Here is a 10,516-nt window from a genome sequence, read left to right as displayed (position 1 = left end):
TAAATACGGTTGATTGACTGATTGGTTGATTTTGTCAAAATTGCTTCTTCTTTAGTAGACTTTCAGGGGTAAGCGGTACCTGATGGACAGCTTTATGGAAGAAAACCAGGAAATTGTCTCTCTGCTAAAGCCACAGTTTGGATGCTGAAAGGACTGAAGACCTATCTTTCCCTCATTGGTTCCGGGGCAGAAAAGGAAAGAGGGGACTGAGAAAAGAGGTAAAATTGAGGCACCTGCACTTGGTGCTTCCCTGATCCCATTTTTCTGGCCACCCACGTTACCCAAGGGTTGGTTATTCCTGCCAAAAAGAGGTAAGGAACGCTTCCAAAGCAAAGAGCCACCATCTCTCCTGGCACTGGTTCTGCCCCTGGGTGGGGGCTGGGGATGGGAGGGGGTGGCCAGCCCCTGCAGGCCCGGGACAAACCCAAGTCAGTCCCTGATGACACCAGATGGCTCGGCCTGGCATTACGTGGCTGCCCCTGCCAGACCCCCTCCACGCATCTCGCCAACTTTGTTTTGCGCTCTGCTGCCACGGCGAACGGCTCCCGCTTTCCTCCATGCTGAAGCTTGGCCATCTGAGGCTCGGTTTGGCTGCTGGTCTGAGCAGCTTTTGGCCGGATCCCCGGTGCCATCCAGTCATTAATTCTGGGGGCCCTGCCAAGATGCGCGAGGGGTTGGGGGTTGGGTCCGCCTGGCAGGAAGCCTCACCGTCTGGTCTGGGGAGCTGGTATCGCCTCAGTGCCCAGGACTGGGGCACAGTCGCCCATCGTGAGGGCTGAATTCCTCCCACCCCCACCCCGGTGGCCGGAGGCTCAGACAAGAGCCGCTGGCCTCATCCTTGGGTTGCTTCCAGCCCTGGCTGGCCCACTGGAGGGACTGCATAGCTTGGGCTATAAATACCTGTAAGGAGATTCCAAAAGACTGAAGATTTCCACAGGGTGGGGAAGACTGAAGATTTTTGTGGGGGAGGGTGTGGAGGGAAGCCCTGAGATAGGGAAGGGGAATGAGCACCTCTTGGGCCTGGGGGGCCAACAAGTCCTTAAATCTGTCCCACAGCCCTTGGGTCTCTGAGGCAAACAGGTTCCTCTCTGGGGGCTTCTCCTGCTTGCTGCCTCCCCCTGTATTCCACTAGTCCAGGCCAGGAACAGTTTGCTTTCATCACATGGACAGTGACCTTCATCCAGAATCCCAAACATGTTTGGGCAGTAGGCAGCCTCAGAAGACCCAGCCTCTGCTGCCCTTTGGTCACGCTCTGCACTGACCCCCTGCACAGTTGGTGAGCCCTGCCAACGCTCTGGCTTTTTAAAACCTCAGTGGGTTGAATGTTGTCCAGACTTGGCTCCTGATGTAGGGTGTTCAGAACAGTTTATCATCCCAGGGAATCCAGGAACAGAGCTCCCTTAAAGCCCCTGCCAGGTAGTAGTATCCTCAATTTGTAGAAGGGGAAACTGAGGCCCAGAAGTGGCATTCTTGAGGGTACCCAATGAGTTCAGCAGGAAGGCAGGGCCAGGTCCAGTCTAGTCCTTCAATCACACTTATTGAGTGCTTAATGTATGCAGAGCACTGTATAAAACACTGGGGAGAGTAAACTATAACAATATAACAAATTCCCCGCCCGTAACGAGCTGATCCCCAGTTCCTTCAATTTTCCCCACCACCACTCCCACAGCAACTCCAAGTGAACTGAGAAAGAGCGTGGCTTAGTGGATAGAGTACAGGACTGGGAAGGACCTGGGTTCTAATCCTGCCTCACTTGTCTGCGGTGTGTCCTTGGGCAAGTGACTTAACTTTTCCAACCTCATCTGTAAAACGGGGATTAAGACTATAAGTGCCATGTGGGACATGAACTGTGTCCAGCCTAATTAGCTTTTATCTCCCCCAGAGCCTAGTACAGTGACTGGCACATAGTAAGTGCTTAACAAATATCATTTAAAAAAAACCCAACATTCATTTTGGCACATCTTTGCTCTGGCTATTGGGCAATCAGTCCAGCAGCGATGGCCCCCGCCACCCCCAACCAAGAGAATGGAAAAGCAGAGGCTTTAGGACCCTGGGTGGGCAATGCCAGTGGAGGGATCCCCAGGGATTTCAGCTTTCCAATGCCTCCTCATTTCTCTTGATTGGATTTCTCTGCCACGCTGAGCCAGGTTGTAGCTACCGTGTATTAAACAAGATAAACGACTGTTGTTATTAGAGCCCATTATTAAGAAAAGCTCTGGAGCAAAACAATCTTTGCTGAAATGTGCTGCACTCTGCCCGGAGACCGTCCCCTGGTAGCTGGAGGTGCCGTGCCTTTGGGGTGAGCCTAGTGCTACCTGCAGCAGAACCTGGTTGGAATCTCCTCTTTCCCAGCCTTAGGGAGAGCAGGGCAGAGAGGATCAGAGGAACTGGTTGGCTTCCAGCCCTCTCACCCAGGCACTGCCAGGGGAGAGATGGTCCTAGAATGCCCATTCAGGTCATGAGAAAATGGAAGCCAGGCTGCAGAGAGCCCCCTGATGCCACCTGGTACCTCCGGCACTCCTGGCCAAGGTTCTTCCCCGATGTTTATTTGTTTTGTTTTGATGGTATTTGTTAAGTGCTTACTATGTGCCAGGCACTGTACAAAGCACAAGATCATATATACCTATATATGTATATGTATATATATATATATGTATAAATGTTTGTACATATTTATTACTCTATCAATCAATCAATCAATTGTATTTATTGAGCACTTACTGTGTGCAGAGCATTGTACTAAGAGCTTGGGAAGTACAAGTTGGCAACATATAGAGACAGTCCCTACCCAATAGTGGGCTCACAGTCTAGAAGCTATTTTACTTGTACATATCTATTCTATTTATTTTATTTTGTTAATATGTTTGGTTTTGTTCTCTGTCTCTCCCTTCCAGACTGTGAGCCCACTGTTGGGTAGGGACTGTCTCTATATGTTGCCAACTTGTACTTCCCAAGCACTTAGTATGGTGCTCTGCACACAGTAAGCGCTCAATAAATACGATTGATTGATTGATTGATCATTCATTCATTTAATCATATTTATTGAGCACTTACTGTGTGCAGAGAACTGTACTAAGCACTTGGGAAGTATAAATCAGCCACATATAGAGACGGTCCCTACCCAACAGCGGGTTCACAGTCTAGAAGGGGGAGACGGACAACAACACAAAATCAGGTTGGACAGAGTCCCTGTCCCATACGGGACACACTATCTAAACAGGAGGGAGAGCAGGTACTGATTCCCATTTACAGATGAGGAAACTGAGGCCCAGAGTACTGAAGTGACGTCCAAAATCACACAGCAGGCACGGGGCAGAGCTGGAATGAGAACCCAGGTCCTCTGAGTCCCAGGTCCGGGCTCCTTCGACGTGGCCATACTGCTCCGGGGGGAGAGGAGAAGGGAAGCTCTTCCCTCTCGAGACCCAGCCATCCCGACATCAGGCCAGATGCCATCCAACTGGGGTGGTTTGCCTTGAGGCTGAGGGAAATCAAGATATCCCCACTGATGAAAATGAAAAAGGAGCCGACCTCAGATCCAGGCTGGGGTTCTGGAGGCAAGGAGCAGAGAGACATGGGGATGGGAAATAGCTGGTGGGTCTGCTTGACTGCACCAGATTCATGGTTCCAGAATTCGACAGATGAAAGTGCTACCTGTTTTCTTCTTTTGGTCCTGGGTGTCTTCCAGCCCTCTTATATTTCACTTTGGCTCTGGAACACCACTGCCCCATTCAGGGTGATATTTCCTCTCCATTACCTCTTTCTGGGGAGTGGACATTTCCTTTCCAGGGCTGAGCTGGCCCCACAGGTACTATTTAGATTAACTCAAACGATTCTACCTCCGCCCCCAACAAACCAGCCGATGCTGGTCAGCTGGTCAGCCCCCTCCCCACCCCCACCCCCTTTTTTTTTCTTGATATGGGAATTGGCCCATATTGGGGTTGGGAAGGGGGGCTGCTATGGATCCAATGATGATGAGGAGTAGACTAGGTAGAGGGGGAGATGAGAGCAAAAGTTCATCAGAACTGGTAAGGACCCACGTCAACAAGAATGAATGTCCCTTTCCAGTGGTCAATGTCGTAAATTTTTTCTAGTATCTGGGAGGATGTGGTTGGAGCCAAGAGGGAGACATCAGGGAAGAAGAGGCAGAGAGAAAGCAGGGAGGGGAAAGAATGGCCAATGCAATTCCCCTGGCATAGTCTACATTCTGGATATTTTTTCGTGATATGTATTAAGTCCTTACCATGTGCCAAGTACTACACTAAGCACTAGGGGAGCCACAAATTGGTCAAGTCAGACACAATCCCCATCACCTGTGGGAATTCCAATCTAAGGGGACGGGACAACAGATATAGAATCCCCATTTTAAAGATGAGGAAACTAAGGCACAGAGAAATTAAGTGGCTGGCTCCAGGTCCCACAGCAGACAAGGGTTACTGGGAAAGAGAGAGGATGTATGGCCTACAGGAAGGAGCATAGGACTAGGAATCAGGAGACCTGGGTTCTAATCTCTGCTCTGTCTCTTACCCGCTGTGTGATCTTGGCAGAGTAATTGAACTCTTTGCCTCAATTTCCTCACATCTCAATCAATGGTATTCATTGAGTGCTTACTGTGAGCAGAGCATAGTACAAGTGTCAATCAATCAATCTAAGTGCTTGGGAGAGTGCAATTCAGTTGGTAGACTCAATCTCTTGCCTGTAAAATGGGGATTCAATACCTGCTCTCTCTTTTCCCCTTAGACTGTGATCCTCTCTTGGGACAAAGACTGTGTCTAATCTGTTCTAGACAGTGAGCCCGCTGTTGGGTAGGGACCATCTCTATATGTTGCCAACTTGTACTTCCCAAGTGCTTAGTACAGTGCTCTGCACACAGTAAGCGCTCAATAAATACGATTGAATGAATGAATGAATGAATGAATGATAGAACTGCATCTACCCCAGCTCTTGGCACATAGTAATTGCTTAACAGAGACCACAATTATTATGATAGAAGCGAGAGGGAGAAGGCTGGGGGTGGGGAATGTAAAAAAAAAAAAAAACAAAATAAAAACTGGCAGTGGGTTGGGAGGGGAGCGGGCCTTGAATTATTAAAACAAAAAGAGGTTCTTAAAATTTAGTCAATCACCCCAGTGATCCTGGAGTAGAGCCTGGGCTAGGACTCAACAAGGTTCACCTCTATACTTCACTCTGTCAGTGACTCACTCTTCTGGGTCCTGGGCTGACCAGTCTCTGTTTCATGCACCGTTCAGCCAGGGCACAGCAGCAGAGTGGGGGTGATGGAGATGACCTTCCCTGGAGATCTCTTTAAGTCAGCCTAATCAATCATCTGTCTGGGCTAGTTAGAGCGCAGCCTTGGATAGAGGGAGCCAATTGGATTGCATTGTTCTGTCCCCATGATTATCTGCCTCTTACCTGAAAGGACTCAGAAGCAGCCTGGTCTAGTGGATAAAGCATGAGTCTGGGAGTCAGAAAGACCTGGGTTCTAATCCTGGCTCTGCTACTTGTCTGTTGTGTGACCTTAGGGAAGTCACTTAACTTCTCTGTGCCTCAGTTACCTCATCTGTAAATTGGGAATTAAGTCAATGAGCCCCATGTGGGACACTGTCTTGTCTTATGCTGTCAAGTTGTTTCCGACCCACAGCGACTCCATGAACACATCTCTCCCAGAACGCCCCACTTCCATCTGCTATTGTTCTGGTAGTGATCCATGTGGACATGGACTGTGTCCAACCTGATTAGCTCGTACCTACTCCAGCACTTAGTACAGTGCCTGGCACATAGTAAGCGCTTAAGCTCATTGTGGGCAGGGAATTTGTCTGTTTATTGTTCTACTGTATTCTTCCAAAGTGCTTAGTAGAGTGCTTTGCACACAGTAAGTACGATTGAATGACAATGAACAAATGCCATTAAAAAAAGAAAGCACTGGAGAGATTCACACGGTTACCATTTTTGAGACGGTGGGGGTGGAATGAAGGAGGGTATGAGTGCGGGGGAAGGAGGAGAGGGGGCTACAGAGAGTCAGAGGTGGGAAGGAAAACCAACTACCCAAACCTTATCCCAGCTGTGGGTCCCCTACGGTCCCAGAGGCCTCTGGCCAGCTGCCATCTCCGTTTCACCCCCTCAACAACTCTCGCTCTCCGAGTTCCTTCTTGAGGGGCCACAGGGTCTCTCCCAGGGCAAACTTAAAATAAGAAAAGCCATCAAGGGGATGGATTGAACGCCTGCAAGAGAACAGGCTGTCCAGCCCAGGAGCTTCCTCTGGGTGGCGCTCAAGGGGACCTTAGAAACCAATTAAGAGGGAGTTTATCTTAAAGGCTTTAGAAAAAAAAAATTAGATGGCTTCAGTGGAATTTTTTTTTCCGTGAAAGGTTTATGCCTCTCTGGAGGCCTCCTCAATAAAATCGCGTTCTGGCTCTCAGAGTGTCTGACTCCAAATCAGGCTCCAGCCTTTCTCTTCCTGTGCCGACCTGCTGGAGTCTGCTGTTATTCTTGGCCCAACGCCCTCCCTCAGGAAGGAGAACTCCCCCCAGCTCCCCCCTGCTCCCCCCAGCTCCCCTCAGTCATCTCCCCCCTCCCCAACGGCCACCCCCTCCTTACCCCTTCAAGGCGGCTGGGAAAGTGCTGATGACAAGACACCTACCAACATCCTTCAAGGTCAGAAGGTGGGGGCTGGCGAGGTGGAGGGAAATGAGGGGATGATGGGGAGAAAATAAATGAAACCGGGATGGATTTCTTTTTTTACATTAGTGATTGCCCTGCAAAGACGTTTTCCCTTTCATGCTCACTGCTTGTTACACAAGCTGCTGCAGGCTATCTCATTTAAAACGAAAAATAAAAAAAATTAAAAAGCACCTAGGATACAGATTCATTCTGACTCTGCTCACCCCCTCCCATCCTCCCACCCTCTGGCCCCTTCCTGCCAGACACAGATGAGGCTGGATGTTCACTGACTGCAGTGTTCCCATAAATCATATTCCACCGGCCAGTTGTGGAGGGAACCCGCCAACCAGTCGTTTCTGCGCTCTTTCTCAGGGTGCTGTTCAGCATTTACATCTGAGGGTCTGGATTTACCTTTAGCAGCTTTACTCTAGCAGCTTCTCTCCCCCCACCACCCGCCATAACCCAGCCTGCTCGCTTCACTCCCTTAACACCAATGTAATCTCCCACAATTTATCTCACCATTGAACCCTTGCTCACACCTTCTCTCCTGCCTAGATCACCCTCCCACTTCATATTTGGCAGTCCCTCTCCCCATCTTCAAAATCCTATTCAAATCTCATCTCCTCCAAGAAGTCGTCCCTGACTAAGCCCTTGCTTTCCCATCCTATCAGTCAATCAGTGCTATTTATTGAGCATATGCTTTGTGCAGAGCAAGTACATCACAATAGAACTGGTAGACATATTCCCTGCCCACAACAAGTTTACAGTCTGGAGGGGGAGATAGCCAACACCTATGCATTTAATCCCACTTGCATAATCATCCCTGCCCATCAACATCCCAGGTACTTCAGCATATATCCTTAAACTTGGTTGCTTTTCCTAACTGTAATTTATTCATGCATTCATTCATTCAGTCAGTCAATTCATTCGTTCATTCAATCGTATTTATTGAGCGCTTACTGTGTGCAGAGCACTGTACTAAGTGCTTGGGAAGTACAAGTCGGCAACATATACAGACGGTCCCTACCCAACAATGGGCACACAGTCTAGAAGGGGGGAGACAGACAACAAAACAAAACATGTAGACAGGCGTCAAAATCGTCAGAAGAAATAGAATTAAAGCTATATGCACATCACTAACAAAATAAATAGTAAATATGTACAAGTAAAATAGAGTAATAAATCTGTACAAATATATACAAGTGCTATTGGGAGGGGAAGGAGGTAGGGTAGGGGGGATGGGGACGAGGAGAGGAAAAAGGAGGCTCAGTCTGGGAAGTCCTCCTGGAAGAGGTGAGCTCTCAGTAGGGCTTCGAAGGGAGGAAGAGAGCTAGCTTGGCGGATGTGTGGAGGGAGGGCATTCCAGGCCACGGGGAGGATGTGGGCCGGGGATCGACGGTGGGACAGGCGAGAACGAAGTACGGTGAGGAGGTTAGCGGCAGAGGAGCAGAGGGTGCGGGCTGGGCTGTAGACAGAGAAAAGGGAGGTGAGGTAGGAGGGAGCGAGGTGACAGAGAGCCTTGAAGCCGAGGGTGAGGAGTTTTTGCTTGATTTGTAGGTAGACAGGCAGCCACTGGAGATTTTTGAGGAGGGGGTAATATGCCCAGAGCATTTCTGCACAAAGATAATCCAGGCAGCAGAGTGAAGTGTAAACTAAAGTGAAGAGAGACAGGAGGATGGGAGATCAGAGAGGAGGCTGATGCTGTAATCCAGTCAGGAGAGGATGAGAGATTGAACCAGCAAGGTAGCGGTATGGATGGAGCGGAAAGGGCAGATCTCAATCATATTTACTGAGCGCTATGTGCAGAGCATTGTACTAAGCACTTGAGAGAGTACAATACAACAATATCTCTGGCCTGGAATGCCTTCCCTCCTCAAATCCACCAATGACTCTCTCCCTCTTCAAAACCCTACTGAGAGCTCACCTCCTCCAGGAGGCCTTCCCGGACTGAGCCCCCCCTTTTCTCTGCTCCTCCTCCCCTCCCCATCACCCCGACTCCCTCCCTCTGCTCTACCCACCACCCCTCCCCACAGAACTTGTGTAATATGTACATATGTATTATTCTATTTATTTTATTAATGATGTGTATATCTATAATTCTCTTTATTTTTATGCTATTGATGCCTGTCTACTTGTTTTGTTGTGTTGTCTGTCTCCCCCTTCTAGACTGTGAGCCCATTGTTGGGTAGGGATTGCCTCTATCTGTTGCCAAATTGTACTTTCTAAGTGCTTAGTACAGTGCTCTGCATACAGTAAGTGCTCAATAAATATGATTTAAAAAACACATATTTCCTGCCCACAACGAGCTTACAGTCTAGAATGGGGGGAGACAGACATTAATATAAATAAATAAATTACAGTTAGGTACATAAGTGATGTGGGGCTGGGAGTGGGGAAGTACAAAGGAAGCAAGCCAGGGCGGTGCAGAAAGGAGTGGGAGAAGAGGAAAGGGGTGCTTATTCAGGGAATTTATTTTAGTGTCTGTCTCCCCCACTAGACTGTAAGCTCCTTGTGAGCAGGGATCATGTCTACTAACTCTACTGTACTCTCCCAAGCACTTAGTATGGTGCTCTGTACAGAGTAATCACTCAATAAATACCACTGATGGACTGACTGATCCCCTCATGGCAATCCCAATATGCAGCTCTCAGGCCACACGTCCTTGACACACCTAATTCAAGAGATGAGAAGTGGCATGACCTAGTGGAAAGAGCACAGGCCTGGGGCTCAGAGGACCTGGGTTCTAGTCCCAGCTCTGCCTATTGGCTTCTGGTTGACCTTGGGCAAGTCTCTTAACTTTTGTATGACTCAGTTTCCTCATCTGTAAAATGGGGATTCAATACCTGTTCTCCCTCATACTCAAAATGTAAGTCCCATGTGGAACAGGGGCTGTGTCTGACCTGATTAACTTGTATGTACCCCAGTGCATAGAACAGTGCTTGACACGTAGTAAGCACTGAAAAAATACATTACAAATCTATAATAATAATTGCAACAATAATAATATATTTCCATTTTGACCTGAAACTCAGGACAGTGTCTTCAGCCTGCTACTGAAGCTTCACTACTCTGCAGGAAACGTTTCACAGTTAGGTAGGTCAAAGCCCCCAGAAGCTAGGTGATGAACCCATAGTACTGCAGCGTATCAAGGGCAGGGCCTTAGAGCCCAGTTTCTGGAATGGCAGCTCCAATCCCTGTGCAACACTCCTCCCTAATTGAACCAAATGTGACAGCCACAACTCGCAATTTAAGTGGAACCAGGAAATAAGGTGAACTATTAGAGGCCTAAAGAGAAATCTAATTCATCCTCTGCTAAAACGTAAATTGTATACACCCCTCAGGAGGGTTTCTAGCCCCCATTTGAGAAGGGCTGGGGTTGGACAATTGGTTTTTCTCCCCGCAGGAAGAACCAGTAATATTTGCCAAAAGTCCTTTTGTGCAGTTTGCTGTGAAAATCAGGAGAGAAGAATGGATTGATTAAACTGGATGCTTCCTTCCTTCACCCCATGAAACCATTTTGAGGAGTGTTTTGCATAACAGTTGGTCTTAAAATTGTAGTGATTTCTTCTGAGCCTCCCTTTTAGAACACAGATTCAAACCTGCCATTTGCGGGGGGTTTAAAAACAGTGGGGCCTCTATTCTGGGGCAGAGCCTATCAGCTGCCTGGAGAGTTTGCAGCCTAGTCTTAGCTTCTCAGAAAAGAAAACTTCCACTTGGCCCGGAGAGTCACTGAGCACCACTGGAGAGTCCCCAGCCCACCTTGCTTCTCCACAAACAGACATTTTCTGGAGGGGAGGTGGGGAGAGAGAGGGAGGTGGATTCCTTTGCCAGAGAAGGATTTCAAGGGATAAACCAAGGC

Source organism: Tachyglossus aculeatus, chromosome 11 (genome assembly GCF_015852505.1).
Source record: "Tachyglossus aculeatus isolate mTacAcu1 chromosome 11, mTacAcu1.pri, whole genome shotgun sequence".
Taxonomy (NCBI): Eukaryota; Metazoa; Chordata; class Mammalia; order Monotremata; family Tachyglossidae; genus Tachyglossus; species Tachyglossus aculeatus.
Note: the sequence above shows the minus strand (reverse complement) of the source record.